Source organism: Erinaceus europaeus, chromosome 7, assembly GCF_950295315.1.
Source record: "Erinaceus europaeus chromosome 7, mEriEur2.1, whole genome shotgun sequence".
Taxonomy (NCBI): Eukaryota; Metazoa; Chordata; class Mammalia; order Eulipotyphla; family Erinaceidae; genus Erinaceus; species Erinaceus europaeus.
The window spans coordinates 21,166,370-21,181,601 of NC_080168.1; the positions used below are offsets into that span (position 1 = coordinate 21,166,370).

General features: G+C 37.0%; 1 protein-coding gene across 4 annotated transcripts in view; it reads right to left on the reverse strand.

Annotated features, from left to right (window-relative positions):
* The window catches only part of SPAG16 (sperm associated antigen 16), a 1,038,313-nt gene that overhangs the window by 786,546 nt on the left and 236,535 nt on the right, over positions 1 to 15,232 (reverse strand). The window lies entirely within an intron of this gene.

The following is a 15,232-nucleotide window of genomic DNA, read 5'->3' on the forward strand; positions in this document are numbered from 1 at the left end:
GAAGTGGCGCACCTGGTTGAGCACACATGTTTCAATGCACAAGGACCCAGGTTCAAACCCGTTCCCCCACCTGCAGGAGGAAAGCTTTGTGAGTGGTGAAGCATTGCTGCAGGTGTCTCTTTGTCTCTCCTCCTCTCTATCTCCCCTTTCCACTTGATTTATGACAGTCTATCTCCAATAAATAAATAAAGATGATTTAAAAAATGTTTTAATAATTTTTAAAAAGAACTAAGAGAAAAAGGGATGTAAATGAAACCACAAAGATTAATTATCCCAATGTTTTGTTTAACATCAAATTACATTAAATCAAGTCGTATAAAAAGAAAGAATATTTAAGCTTGAACTTTCAGGCAGTAATTTATTCAAGTTAGCCTGGGGATAGATAGTGTGGAATTATAAGTAGCCTATAGTTGACCTGTAGGAGAACAGACACGAACAAGCATACAATTCTCATACAACTCCCATACACATTTTTAGTGATACCTTTTTTTATTCACTCTGTAATCATTAGATTATGTTACATATAATTACATGGAAACTGCACTTTCAAAAATTATACCTGCTTAAAATAATTTTAACTTCTATGGAAATTTTACTTGTAACTATTTCTTCACACAAAACAAATAAGTATCATAAGTGTTTGATAATATAACACAATGACACTGGTGAGACATAACCTTCCCTAATACACATTTGCTCAACTTAGATGTCACAGAACTAATATTTTCTAAAGGTCAATTTTCCAGACCGCATATTTCACATTTAAAGTCAATAACTAACTATGTTGTCAACTAAGTTTGTTTTCTCATGAAGTTTATGTAATAATACATTGTATGAAAATTTTATTTCATCTTTAAGATTCATTACTAAAATATGCCAGCAACCTGTCTCCAAAAAAAAATAAAAAAATAAACTGTAATCATGTATGATTCTACTTTTATTATCTCACTTGAGACACTTATTAGGATTATTATGGAAAAATAATTTTTAACAAAAATCACAATATAGAACATATCAATCACTCTATACCTAACCCTGTCAGATAAAGTAAGGACTACAAAGGTTGGATAAAGGCAAAAGACCAGTACACTCTAATGATGGCATTTTTCGTCACTACCAGGTCACCCTATCATCTAGAACCCTAAACAGGAAACCTTGATTTTCACAGATATGATGGGCCTCGACCTATAATAGACCTCTTTTCACCATCACTGGTCATCTCCATTAGTAACAGCATCATAAATCCTCTTGGGGCCTCTACAAGACATTGCTCTCAGTGTATAATAACAGCAGTAGAAATTACCCCAATCTCCAGAGGGAGGCTGGGTCAACATTCTCTGCTACTCAAGGAAATATCATCTCATGAGAATGATAGCACAAAGATAAGAAATAGATATTGATGAGTGTTGACTATAAAGGATTCCATATACTGTTGAAAACATGCAAAGTAGTAGAAAATTTTTTAAAAAAAAAAACCTGAAATGAGTGCAGCTTAAAATGTTTCTAGCTATGACCATGGAATCTGAATTCAGTCCAACCGGGATGCACAGGTAATGGGCTCCTCTGCTAAATATGAATAGATGTGGGCTGTAGGTCAGATTGATGGAGTTGACAGTGGTACTTACATATTTTCCCATATTTGGTAGCTACTTTTTATCCTGATCCAGAATTGGTCCTATTCCCAATTCTGACACAATCCTCTCAGACAATACTTTTGTTAGTTGTTCGTAGAAGCTTCGCATTTTTTTTTTTTAGATTTTTGTGGTGTCCTTCATTATAGCTCCTCTATCATTTACAATTCTATTTATTTGAGTCTTCTCTCTTTTTTTTTTTTAGTGAGTCTGACTAAGGGTTTGTCAATTTTGTTTAATTTTTTCAAAGAACCAGCATTAGGCTTCATTGATCTTTTGTATGGCTCTCTTATTTTGATGTTGTTTATTTCCACTCTAATTTTGGTGACTTCAGTCCTTTAGGGTGTCTTTGTTCAGCTGTGAAGGGAAGAAGTCAAACTCTCACTCTTTTAAGATGAGATATACATAGGAAAACCTAAAGAATTCAGCAGAAAGCTACTGGAAATCATTAGGCAATATAGCAAGGTATCAATCAGGCTACAAAATCAATGTACAAAAGTCCATGGCATTTCTTTATGTAAACACTAAGTCCGAAGAAAAGGACATGCAGAAATCACTTCTATTCAACTGTCTCAGCAAAATCAATACTTTTGGACCACCTGCACATTAGCTGTACATCCCAGGTAAAAGTTAGTAAAATCACAGACCCATCAGAATATAGTTAAAATAGATTTGAGCTTCTTCCAACATGAAGATTCTAAGTCTCATCTGCTATACTTTTATTATCTCTGGGTTCCTGGATATTAAACACATTATTCTGCTTTATATCTTAATGCTTTTTAGCCACCCAGGTGCAAATGCTACCATGATGCTGTTCTGACTTCCCTGGGCAGTCACCTTCACCAATGTGTCCTGGAACTCCACATACCCAGAGCCCTACCTCACTAGGGAAAGGTAGAAATGGGCTGGGGGTATGGACCAGCCTGTTAATGCCAATTTCTAGTGGAGAAGCAAAAACAGAAGCCAGACCTCCCACCTTCTGTACTCCAGAAAGATCTTTGGTCCATTCTCCCAGAGGGGTAAAGAACAGGGAAACTTCCAATGGAAGGGAAAGGATACAGAACTTGTGGAAACTGTATGGAATTTTAGCCCTCTTATCCCACAGTCTTGTTGATCATTATTAAACCACTAATAAAGTAAATTTAAAAAATAGTTAACAAAATAAACTTGAGAGCTCAGAAATAAGTGAACATATATAGAATTTATGAGATAAGAGCACAGTGAAGGAAAGTATTATCCACAAATTGAATATTGAATATGCAAAACAATAAAAGATTACTATATAATATGCAAAAATTAAAAATGAATGGCATTCTTTAATATATGACCTCAGTCTATAAAATACATAAAATAAAGCACAGGTCATATACTCCTTCAAAAATATCTTTGCGTATTCAACACCACTGGGCATGGTAACAAAAGCAAAAGCAAAGAAACGGTACTATGTTAAACTGAATTGCTTCTGTACAATAAAATAATCTACCCTCAAAATGAAAAAGCAACTTACTAGTTAGGAGAAGGTACTCACATCCCACACATCAGACACAGAATTAATATTCAAAAATATACAAAAAAATTACAATTTTACATTAAGATAACAAACAGTCTAATTTAAATAAAGGTTAATATCCCTAAGCAGACACATCTCTAAAGAAGATACACAGATGGACAATAGGGTAAGGGGGGCTCAGGCAGTGGCGCACCAGCTTAAGTGTACATAGTACAAAGTGCAAGTACCCGCTCAACGATCCCAGTTCAAGCCCCCGGCTTCCCACCTGCAGGAAGATTGCTTCACAAGACACAATCTGTGTCTATCTTTCTATCTCCCCGTCTTCTCTCAGTTTTTCTTTGCCCTAGACAATAAAATGAAGAAAAATGGCCTCCAGGAGTAGGCATGGGGCCCGAGTGATAACCCTGGAGGCAAAAAAAAAAAAAAGACAATAGGGAGGTGAAAAAATACAAATTATCATTTATTATTAAGGAAATGAAGATCAAAACACAATAAAATACCATCTCATGAGAATGACAGCACAAGATAAGAAACAGAGATTGATGACTGTTAACTATAAAGGACCCCCATATACTTTTGGGAACATATGAAAAGTAGTAGAAAATTTTAAGAAATAGAACTTACTGTATTATTCAGCAATTTTCACTTCTAGGTATAAGAATTTAAGAGCAATACTTGAAAAATATCTGCATTCCTATTGTCATTTTAATAGTATTCACAATAGCCAAGATATAGAAAGTATAATCAATGGATAAGTGGACAGAGCAGATAAAGATGTGATATAGGGGCTAGGTAGTGGTGCATCCTTTGAGTATACATGTTATCATGCATGAGGAAGGGGCTTAAGTCCTCAATCCCCACCAGCAGGGGAGAAATCTCAGAAACAGTGGAGTAGTGCTATCACTGTCCCTCCTTCTACTACTTTTTCCCTCCTCGCTCTCTTTTAAGGAAAAAAGATAAAGATAGGGAGAAAGGAAGGAAGAAAGAAAGAAAGGAAGGAAGGAAGGAAGGAAGGAAGGAAGGAAGGAAGGAAGGAAGGAAGGAAGGAAGGAATATTGCCACCAGAAGCAGTGGAAGCACATATCCCAGAAATAAACCTGGGGAAGAGCAAAAAAGTTGTGATATATATATATATATATCACCATACAGGTACATGATGAAGTGATTATGCTAATCAAAATTAGTCAGAAAGAGAAAGACAATACTGGATAATTTCACTCATGTGTGAAATACAAACAAATAAAGAAAGTAGCCTCAGAAACTAAAAGAAAAATAAATTTGTAGACTTGGCTAAAAAATGGTGGTGAGCAAAGAGGACAAAGAGAAGCATTTACAGGGGATTTATTAAATTGTTTAGATCATTAAGAGACTTTCAGTGGTGGGCTGGTGTGGCATATACTCCCCACCCCACCCCACCCTCCCCCATTTTTTTTGTCATCATCAATGTTTCCCTGCTCTTTTTTCATACACACACACACACCCCCACACACACAGAAATATGGGGGGGGGGGCAGAGACAGAGAAAAAAACAAGACAGAGAAGGAAAAGCTTCCTCGAATGTGGTGTGAGTTGGGTTTAAACCTGCAATGTGCACATGGCAAAGCAGGCACATGATCCAAGTGAGGGATTTTGCTGACAGAGCACACACACACACACACACACACACACACACACACAAATACACATACATTATAAAATAATTTTACTTTAAAATTTTTTCTGAGGTTTGTATAACTATGGTTGATGGGGGCTGGGAGGTGGTGCACCCAGTGAAGAGCACATATTATCATGTGTAAGGACCCACATAAGGACAGGGTTCGAGCCTCCATTCCCTACCTGCAGCACAGGTTTTCACATTTGGTGAAACAGGCCTTCAGTTGTCTGTCTTTCTCTCTTCCTTTCTATCTCCCCTACCTCTGTCAATCTTTCTTTCTTATCGAATAAAATAGAAGAAAAAAAAAAAGGAAAAACTGCAGTTGGGAATTTTGAATTTGTAGGGCTGGCACTAACCCCCAGTGTTAACTCTGGAGGCAAAATAATAATAATTATATAATAAAATGAAATGTGTTTGGCAAGAGAAACAAGCATTTAGGTAGATTAAAAATGGAAGGAAAATCATAAAAGTACATATTCAATATATCTTACTTGTGTGGTACACAGAATAAACTCCACTAGGAGTGAATACGAAATCAATAGTTAGCATTACATTTCTGGCGACCATAAAAATGCCTTAATAAAAAATATGTGTCGTATTAGCAAATACATACACATTTGAATGAGTTAATAAATTAATTCATTTCTAAATAAATCAGAGTTTAGAAACCAAAGTCACTTAGAGGAACTGAAATGCCATCTTCAGTTTGGAAAATCCTGGACAATACTGCTTACTGCTGAAGCAAATTATGATGCCAGTTTTGTTTCAGTTTATTTCTCTCTTTAGAAGTCAGCTTTAGATGTCTTGAAAGGTAATGTCCTATATTTGCATTCAGGCTATTTCATTTTTTTACATACCTCAGCAAAATACTTTTCTAAACTTCATCCCTTTCATAAACAAGAAAGTAATTGAATGGTCACTGTTCAGCTGAGCAGGCATTCTCTCAGCAAGGAAAGAAACTAAGAAGGGGTGGAGAATCTTCTGAAGTTTGTTTAGTGTCTATAGAATCAGAGTAAGTGCAATGTATTTAAACTGATTGAGAATATATACTACTCAGATCTTTGTCAGATACTATGACCTCTTACATAAAAAAGCAAGAGGTCAATGTATTATATTTATATATTTATTTTTCTTTATTGGGGATTAATGGTTTACAGTAGACAGTAAAATACAGTAGTTTGTACACGTGCTGCATTTATTTAATGTCAAAGATCTATGAGCACTAGCTGCACCGTCTCCAGAAATGGGTGTATACTTACTTGCCAATCTGAATAGCACACGTTTGGCTTTCACAGGTCTTCCTTCCTTTCTTAGCTTCCTACTAGAAACCTCTTCAAATTCCTACTCACAATTTACTCTAAAATTTACAATTTTCCTGTGTCAAAAATTCGTAAATGGTATGATGTTACATTGGGTTTTATAGATACAAAAAGGAATGGGTTTATTTCCTTTGCTTTAGCCAAACAAAGACCTGCAAAGTGTCTGCTCTCCCCTCAACTAGATTCCATCTCTTTGCCGTATTGGGAAATCACGGAAGTCCAGGACGTTTTTCTTCACCTAAATTTAAAATACTAGTCTAAGACTTGTCTCTTCTTTCTTTTCTTTATTTTGTTTGTTTGTTGTTTGTTTATTTTTGTTAGAACTCAGGGTTCTTTAAATTATATTTTTATTTTATTTTATTTTTTTGTCTCCAGGGTTATCACTGGGGTTCAGTGCTAGCACTACAAATCCACTGTTGCTGGCAGCCATCTTTCCCCCCCACACACCTTTTTTCTTATTTTTAAAAAATTTTCTCTGATAGAGAAAAATTGAGGAAGGTGAGATAGAGAGGCAGAGAGAAAGATAGACACCTGCAGACCTGCTTCACCACTTGTGAAGCATCCCACTGCAGGTGGGGATCAGGGACTCAAACACAGGTCTTCACACAGGTCCTTGTGCATAATACTATGTGTGTTAGGAAAAAATAAATAAATAAAAGGCTTAAGCCATGGCTCTTAATTTTCATTTCCTCCTACCTAGAATGGTTTCTACTCACAGAAAGAAACATGAAAATAAATGGACCACTTAGGAGGCACTCTTATTGTCTAGTAACATATGCAGACTTGTTATTTTAAATTATTGTGTAATGCAAACTTCTAACATGTAAATTTCTCCTCTATAGCTTATGCATATTCCTTTGCCCCAAACCTAGTTGATGAAAGTTCAACACATCCTGCATTGACCTTTTATTCCTGGTCAAATTTAACACCGATTCTGAAATTTAAAAAAGTCATTTACTTTTTCCCATGCAATGATGATACTTTGTTTAAGCTGACAATGGGGATCCTAAACTATTAAAATTTTGCATTGAGTTGTATTAATCTGAAAGTTTACTTGTATTCTTAATATGGCCCTTCTGGATAGGAAAAATACACTTGGATAGTGTATCTGTTTTGCCATGCCCATAAGCCAGGTCCAAGCCTGACCCTTACTGCTTTGAAGGAAGATTTAGCATTATAGTAACTCCCCCAGCCCCCCTTTTTTTGTCTCTGTCTCTCTATGAGGAAAACGAAGCCCAGAACAGTGAAACACAGTGGTAGCAGACAGAAAAGCAGTTCTGAAAATACCATCTCATATTTACATCAGAAAGAGAGGTTTACAGATTTAGAGGCGTTTCATCCCATATTTTCAGGTTTCTTACTTTAAGTAGTCTGAAGGGGGCCAGATGGTAGCACACCTGGTTAAGTGCACATGTTATAATACACAAGGACCTGGATTCGAGCCCCTGATCTCCACATGCAGGGGGAAAGCTTTGCAAGTGGTGATGCAGTGGGGCAGGTGTCTCTCTCTCTCTCTCTCTCTATCTCTATCTCTATCTCCCCCTACCCTCTCAATTTCTGCCTGTCTCTATCCAATAAAGATAATAATAATAATAATAATAATAATAATAATAATAATAACATAAATAGTCTAAAGTGACATTAGTGTGATCTGAAGTAAAAATTAGTCATCGCTCTGTGTATCAATGGTTCACTAAATGCCATGTTAATCAAATGAAATGCTTTAATGTCCTAAATAAAACAAACATCAGGTCCTGGAGCATGATGGCAGAGGCAGACCTAGAGGTGTTGAACTGTTATGTGGAAAACTGAGAAATGTTACACAGGTTAAAAAAAAAAATTGAGGCCAGATAGTAGCACTGCGGGTTAAGCGCACATTGCGCTAAGGGCAAGGACAGGAGTAAGGTTCCTGGTTTGAGCCTCTGTATCCCCACCTTCAGGGGGCTCGATTCAGGGCGGTGAAGCAGATCTGCAGGTGCCTATCTTTCTCTCCCCCTCTTTGTCTTCCCCTCCTCTCTCAATTCCTCTCTGTCCTATCCAACAACAATAGTGATGGCAATAATAATAAGGGCAACAAGAACAAAAAACTAGATTTCACAGGACAGATTAGATTACATTATGTAGGGTACAAATCAGTTTATAAAAACTCTTCAGCATTACCTAGAAACTTACAATTTCCTTCAACTTCCATAATAAAGACTATTCACCACAGAGATCTTTGACTGGCCTTTTGTTTATAAAATTTAAATGTGTTTTTCTGTTTATCTGAAATACTATCATATCTATGGATTTTCTATCACAAGAAGTAAAATATAAAATGTCATTGTTAATTTATAATGTTGTGATTTGTCACTAAATAGCAAAGTAACCTATCTTGAGGAGATTAATATATAAGGAGTATTAGCTTTTAGTCAATTACTAAATAATAAAGCACAAAAATCACAAAATGAAATATGTGATCTAGTGCATTTTATATATTACTGAATAATAACATAGGATATAGATTGAATTATTTGCAGAATCAATACACTAAACTGCAATTAAAATGTACTATAACCTTTACAAAAGTGTTTTCTTCCATTTACATACAGGGATTATTTGATTAATTTTCCAGGGAATATAATGAAACAAATTTAATTTTAGTATTTGTTCACCAAGTTGTAAATGAAAATTCACTGTTAAAAATCAACACAATTTATTCGATGTGGAAGTAAATGTTTCTACTGCAGTGTTAAACTTTGAGTTGATATAAATAACTTGATTTAGTATAAAAATATTTTTACTAGCTATACTTTATTACTACTACTAGCTTTATAACTATCTTAAATACTATAAAATTCTGACAGTTATTATCTAAAACATTTTAAAGTAATTATAAAGAGTAAAAAATGTATCAAGTTTGATAAATAGTTAAAGTAAAGCTGCATTTTGTTTAAAATTAATTGGAGGAGGCCGGGTGGTGGCACACCTTGCTGCGCACACATGTTACAATGCACAAATACTCAGGTTTAAGGCCCTGGCCCACACCTGCAGGGAGAAAGCTTTTTAAGTGGTGAAGCAGTGTTGCAGGTGTCTCTGTGTCTTTACCCACTTTACCTCCCCCTTCCCTCTCAATTTCTCGCTGTCTCTACCCAGTAAATAAAGATAAAAAATAAAACAACATTGAAAATAAAAGAACCATACAAAAGATCAATGAAGCCAAATGTTGGTTCTTTGAAAGATTAAACAAAATTGACAAACCCCTAGCCAGACTCACCAAACAAAAAAGAGAGAAGACTCAAATTAATAGAATTGTAAACGATGCAGGAGATATCACAACTGACACCACAGAAATCCAGAGAATTCTGCGAAACTTCTATAAAGAACTATATGCCACCAAGCTAGAGAATCAGGAAGAAATGGAACAATTCCTAGAAACCTATGCACTTCCAAAACTGAACCAAGAAGAACTACAAAATCTAAATGCACCAATCACAGACAAAGAAATTGAAACCGTTATTAAGAATCTCCCCAACAACAAAAGTCCTGGACCAGATGGCTTCACAAATGAATTCTACATAACTTTCAGGAAACAGTTAATACCCATACTTCTTAAGCTATTCCATAAGATTGAAGAAACAGGAATACTCCCTTCCACCTTTTATGAAGCCAACATCACCCTGATACCAAAAGCTGATAGGGACAGAACAAAAAAGGAAAACTACAGACCAATATCTCTGATGAACATAGATGCCAAAATATTAAACAAGATCTTGGCCAACCGGATACAGCAACACATCAAAAAGATTGTTCATCATGACCAAGTGGGATTCATCCCAGGAATGCAAGGCTGGTTCAACATCCGTAAATCAATCAATGTCATTCATCACATCAATAAAAGCAAAGCCAAAAACCACATGATTATCTCAATAGATGCAGAGAAAGCCTTTGACAAAATCCAACACCCATTCATGCTCAAAACTCTACAGAAAATGGGAATAGATGGGAAATTCCTCAAGATAGTGGAGTCTATATATAGCAAACCTACAGCCAACATCATACTCAATGGAGAGAAGCTGAAAGCATTCCCCCTCAGATCGGGGACTAGACAGGGCTGTCCACTGTCACCGTTACTCTTCAACATAGTATTGGAAGTTCTTGCCATAGCAATCAGGCAAGAGAAAGAAATCAAAGGGATACAGATTGGAAGGGAAGAAGTCAAGCTCTCACTATTTGCAGATGATATGATAGTATACATAGAAAGACCTAAAGAATCCAGTAGAAAATTACTGGAAGTTGTTAGGCAATATAGCAAGGTATCAGGCTACAAAATCAATGTACAAAAATCAGTGGCATTTCTTTATGCAAACACTAAATCTGAAGAAGAAGACATCCAGAAATCACTCCCATTTACTGTTTCAGCAAAATCAATCAAATACCTAGGAATAAAGTTGACCAAAGAAGTGAAAGACTTGTATACTGAAAACTATGAGTCGCTACTCAAGGAGATAGAAACTGATACCAAGAAATGGAAAGATATCCCATGCTCATGGATTGGAAGAATAAATATCATCAAAATGAATATTCTCCCCAGAGCCATATACAAATTTAATGCAATACCCATCAAAGTTCCACCAGGCTTCTTTAAGAGAATAGAACAAACGCTACAATCATTTATCTGGAACCTGAAAACACCTAGAATTGCCAAAACCATCTTAAGGAAAAGAAACAGAAATGGAGGCATCACACTCCCAGACCTTAAACTATATTATAAAGCCATCATCATCAAAACAGCATGGTACTGGAACAAAAATAGGCATACAGACTAGTGGAACAGAATTGAAAGCCCAGAAGTAAATCCCAACACCTATGGGCATCTAATCTTTGATAAGGGGGCCCAAAGGATTAAATGGAAAAAGGAGGCTCTCTTCAATAAATGGTGCTGGAAAAACTGGGTTGAAACATGCAGAAGAATGAAATTGAACCACTTTATCTCACCAGAAACAAAAATCAACTCCAAATGGATCAAAGACCTAGATGTCAGACCAGAAACAATCAAATACTTAGAGGAAAACATTGGTAAAACACTTTCCCACATACACCTCAAGGACATCTTTGATGAATCAAACCCAATTGCAAGGAAGACCAAAGCAGAAACAAACCAATGGGACTACATCAAATTGAAAAGCTTCTGCACATCCAAAGAAACTATTAAACAAACAGAGAGACCCCTCACAGAATGGGAGAAGATCTTCACATGCCAGACATCAGACAAGAAACTAATCACCAAAATATATAAAGAGCTCAGCAAACTTAGCACCAAAAAAGCAAATGACCCCATCCAAAAATGGGCAGAGGAAATGAACAAAACTTTCACCACAGAGGAGATCCAAAAGGCTAACAAACATATGAAAAACTGCTCTAGGTCACTGATTATCAGAGAAATGCAAATCAAGACAACACTAAGATACCACCTCACTCCTGTAAGAATGGCATACATCAAAAAGGACAGCAGCAACAAATGCTGGAGAGGATGTGGGGACAGAGGAACCCTTTTACATTGCTGGTGGGAATGTAAATTGGTACAGCCTCTGTGGAGAGCAGTCTGGAAAACTCTCAGAAGGCTAGACATGGACCTTCCATATGACCCAATAATTCCTCTCCTGGGGTTATACCCCAAGGACTCCATAACACCCAACCAAAAAGAGGTGTGTACTCCTATGTTCATAGCAGCACAATTCATAATAGCTAAAACCTGGAAGCAACCCAGGTGCCCAACACCAGATGAGTGGCTGAGAAAGCTGTGGTATATATACACAATGGAATACTATGCAGCTATCAAGAACAATGAACCCACCTTCTCTGACCCATCTTGGACAGAGCTAGAAGGAATTATGTTAAGTGAACTAAGTCAGAAAGATAAAGATGAGTATGGGATGATCCCACTCATCAACAGAAGCTGACTAAGAAGATCTGAAAGGGAAACTAAAAGCAGGACCTGATCAAATTGTAAGTAGGGCACCAAAGTAAAAACCCAGTGGTGAGGGGTAGGCATGTAGCTTCCTGGGCCAGTGGGGGGTGGGAGTGGGCGGGAGGGATGGGTCACAGTCCTTTGGTGGTGGGAATGGTGTTTATGTACACTCCTAGCAAAATGTAGACATATAAATCAGTAGCTAATTAATATGAGAGGGGGAAATCAATTGTATGTCTCAAAGTTTCTCAAAAGACAAACTGAATCTTTTTAATATATAGGCTATGTGTTTGATATGCGGACTCTCTCAAAAGCCTAGACCAAGTAGATTAGAAGCTTCCAATAGCACAGCTATATACAAGATACTGGGTACTGTCCAGCAAACCATAACAAAGGGACTTTTCAAAGTTAACCCAATTAACAAATAATGTGATGATAATATTAACTATTGAGTGTCTTTTTGAACCCTAAGACAGCAGGAACCTCACATCTTCACTATAGAGCCCCTACTTCCCCCAGTCCTGGAACCCTTGGATAGGGCCCACTTTCCCGTATGCATCTCCCAATCCAAACCAAATAACATTGCATCTGCCGATCACAACCTAACCAAAGCAACGATTGCTACCTCAACATGCTTCACCTCAGAATGTATCCAGAGACTTCACGTGTGGAATGACAACCCTTCAGCTTCATTACTCGGGTGAGACCTTTCCTTTAATAGTACACTCTAATTTCATCTCAGGTAGTTCACTTTCTAACAAAGTCCCATAACCTAGATATACACCAGTTTCTGTGAGAGAGAGCTTATGTGCACACGTATCCATAAACTACTGCAAAATATATACCTGAAAGCAGGACTACACTAGAGTTTGCAGTGAGTACCTCCGTAACACTTCCTCTCCACTATTCCAAGCTTGGGATCCATGATTGCTCAACAAATTGTTTGGCTTCATATGTTAACTCTGTTTTCAATCACCAGGTTCCAGATGCCACCAGGATGCTGGCTAGGCTTCCCTGGATTGAAGACCCCACCAATGTGTCCTGGAGCTCAGCTTCCCCAGAGTCACACCCTACTAGGGAAAGAGAGAGGCAGACTGGGGGTATGGACCGACCAGTCAACGCCCATGTTCAGCGGGGAAGCAATTACAGAAGCCAGACCTTCTACCTTCTGCATCCCTCAACGACCCTGGGTCCATGCTCCCAGAGGGATAGAGAATGGGAAAGCTATCAGGGGAGGGGGTGGGTTATGGGGATTGGGTGGTGGGAATTGTGTGGAGTTGTACCCCTCCTACCTTATGCTTTTGTTCACTAATCCTTTCTTAAATAAAAAATTAAAAAAAAAAAGATAAAAAATAAATATTTTTAAAAGTTAAAAATTAATTGAAAGTGACTATCCTTTCAGCTTCATTACTCGGGTGAGACTTTTCCTTTCATAGTATTCTCTAATTCCATCCCAGGTGGATCACTTTCTAACAAAGTCCCAAAACCTAGATATAGACCAGGTTCTGTGAGAGTGAGCATATGTTCATACGTATCCATAAACTAGTGCAAAATATATACCTGAAAGTAGAAGTACACTAGAGTTTGCAGTGAGTACCAGCCCCCCAACACTTCCTCTCCACTATTCCAACCTTTGGGTCCATGGTTGCTCAAAAATTTGTTTGGCTTTGTATGTTAACTCTCTTTTCAGCCACCAGGTTCCAGATGCCATCAGGATGCTGGCGAGACTTCCCTAAACTGATGACCCCACCAATGTGTCCTGGAGCTCCGCTTCCCCAGAGACCCACCCTACTAGGGAAAGAGAGAGGCAGACTGGGAGTATGGACTGACCAGTCCATGTTCAACAGGGAAGCAATTACAGAAGCCAGACCTTCTACCTTCTGCAACCCACAACGACCCTGGGTCCATACTCCCAGAGGGATAGAGAATGGGAAAGCTATCAGGGGAAGGGATGGGATATGGAGATTGGGTGGTGGGAATTGTGTGGAGTTGTACCCCTCCTACCCTATGGTTTTGTTAATTTATCCTTTCTGAAATAAAAAATAAATTTAAAAAAAAGAAGGTGACTATCTGTCTTTGTCTATTTTTTCCAACTAAATGAATCCAGCTATTATTAAACTTAACAAGAAAAACAAATATGCTATTAATTAAAGTAACTATATGTTACTTTCTTATCACAATAGCTCAGTAAATTTTAATTAATTGCATGAGGATTACTTTAAAGATAAGGATGAGTTCATAGGTGAGGAAATGAGTTATTTTTGAGTTTGTTATTCTTATTTTGATGAGCAACAATCAATCATTTCTATATTTTGAAAGTATTGCTTCTAAATTATCATCTAACCTTTAATTATGATTTCTGCCTCCTCATTAAACAGACTAATTATATTTAAGAAAAACTGCACTTATTATGTAGCAAACAATGATTATGAAAGGTCAAAGGGGCCCACAAAAACACTTGAGTTAAGATAGATAAACTGACAGACCTGCATGAGTATGGATTTATAATAGTCAATTAAATAAATTCTGAAATAATTACTAATCCTGTTCTCTTTAATAAAACTTATTTGTCAGAACACTTCAGAGCCATAGAGATAATTCAGTAGGTACAGTGCATGTGTTTCCTTCCATGCAGTGCCACGTGGCCAATTGAGAGGGGTCACTGTCTATTTATCTATTAATCTACTAATCTATCATCTATGCTGCTTGTCTGAAAAATAAAAAAAAATGTACCCAGAGCAGTGAAATCGTGCATTTTTGAGGCCCTGGCTCTGCAAAAAACCATGGAGAGTGTATTTTAAAATACCATCTACATTCTAAAGATGAAACTTTCAAATAGAATATGAAGATCTAGTTTTGTCAGTCAGTAAACATGTTGACTGTATCATATGTTTTTCGCTATAATATATCCTGGTTAAATGTCTAGAAATTCACTGCTACAAGGGCTTAAGTAAGAAAATTTAAAAAGTAACATAATCAACTAAAATGGTACCAGAAATCCAGAAAAGGAACCACTTAGTGAGCCCAAAGGGAAAAGAGGAAATTTCCAGGAAGCAGTGATACATGAGACTTATGAACAATGACTTTCCAGATACAGAAAATAGGGGAGAGAGTAACACAGGCACAGGACAATCATAGAAAAACACCATTACACACAGCAACATGGTC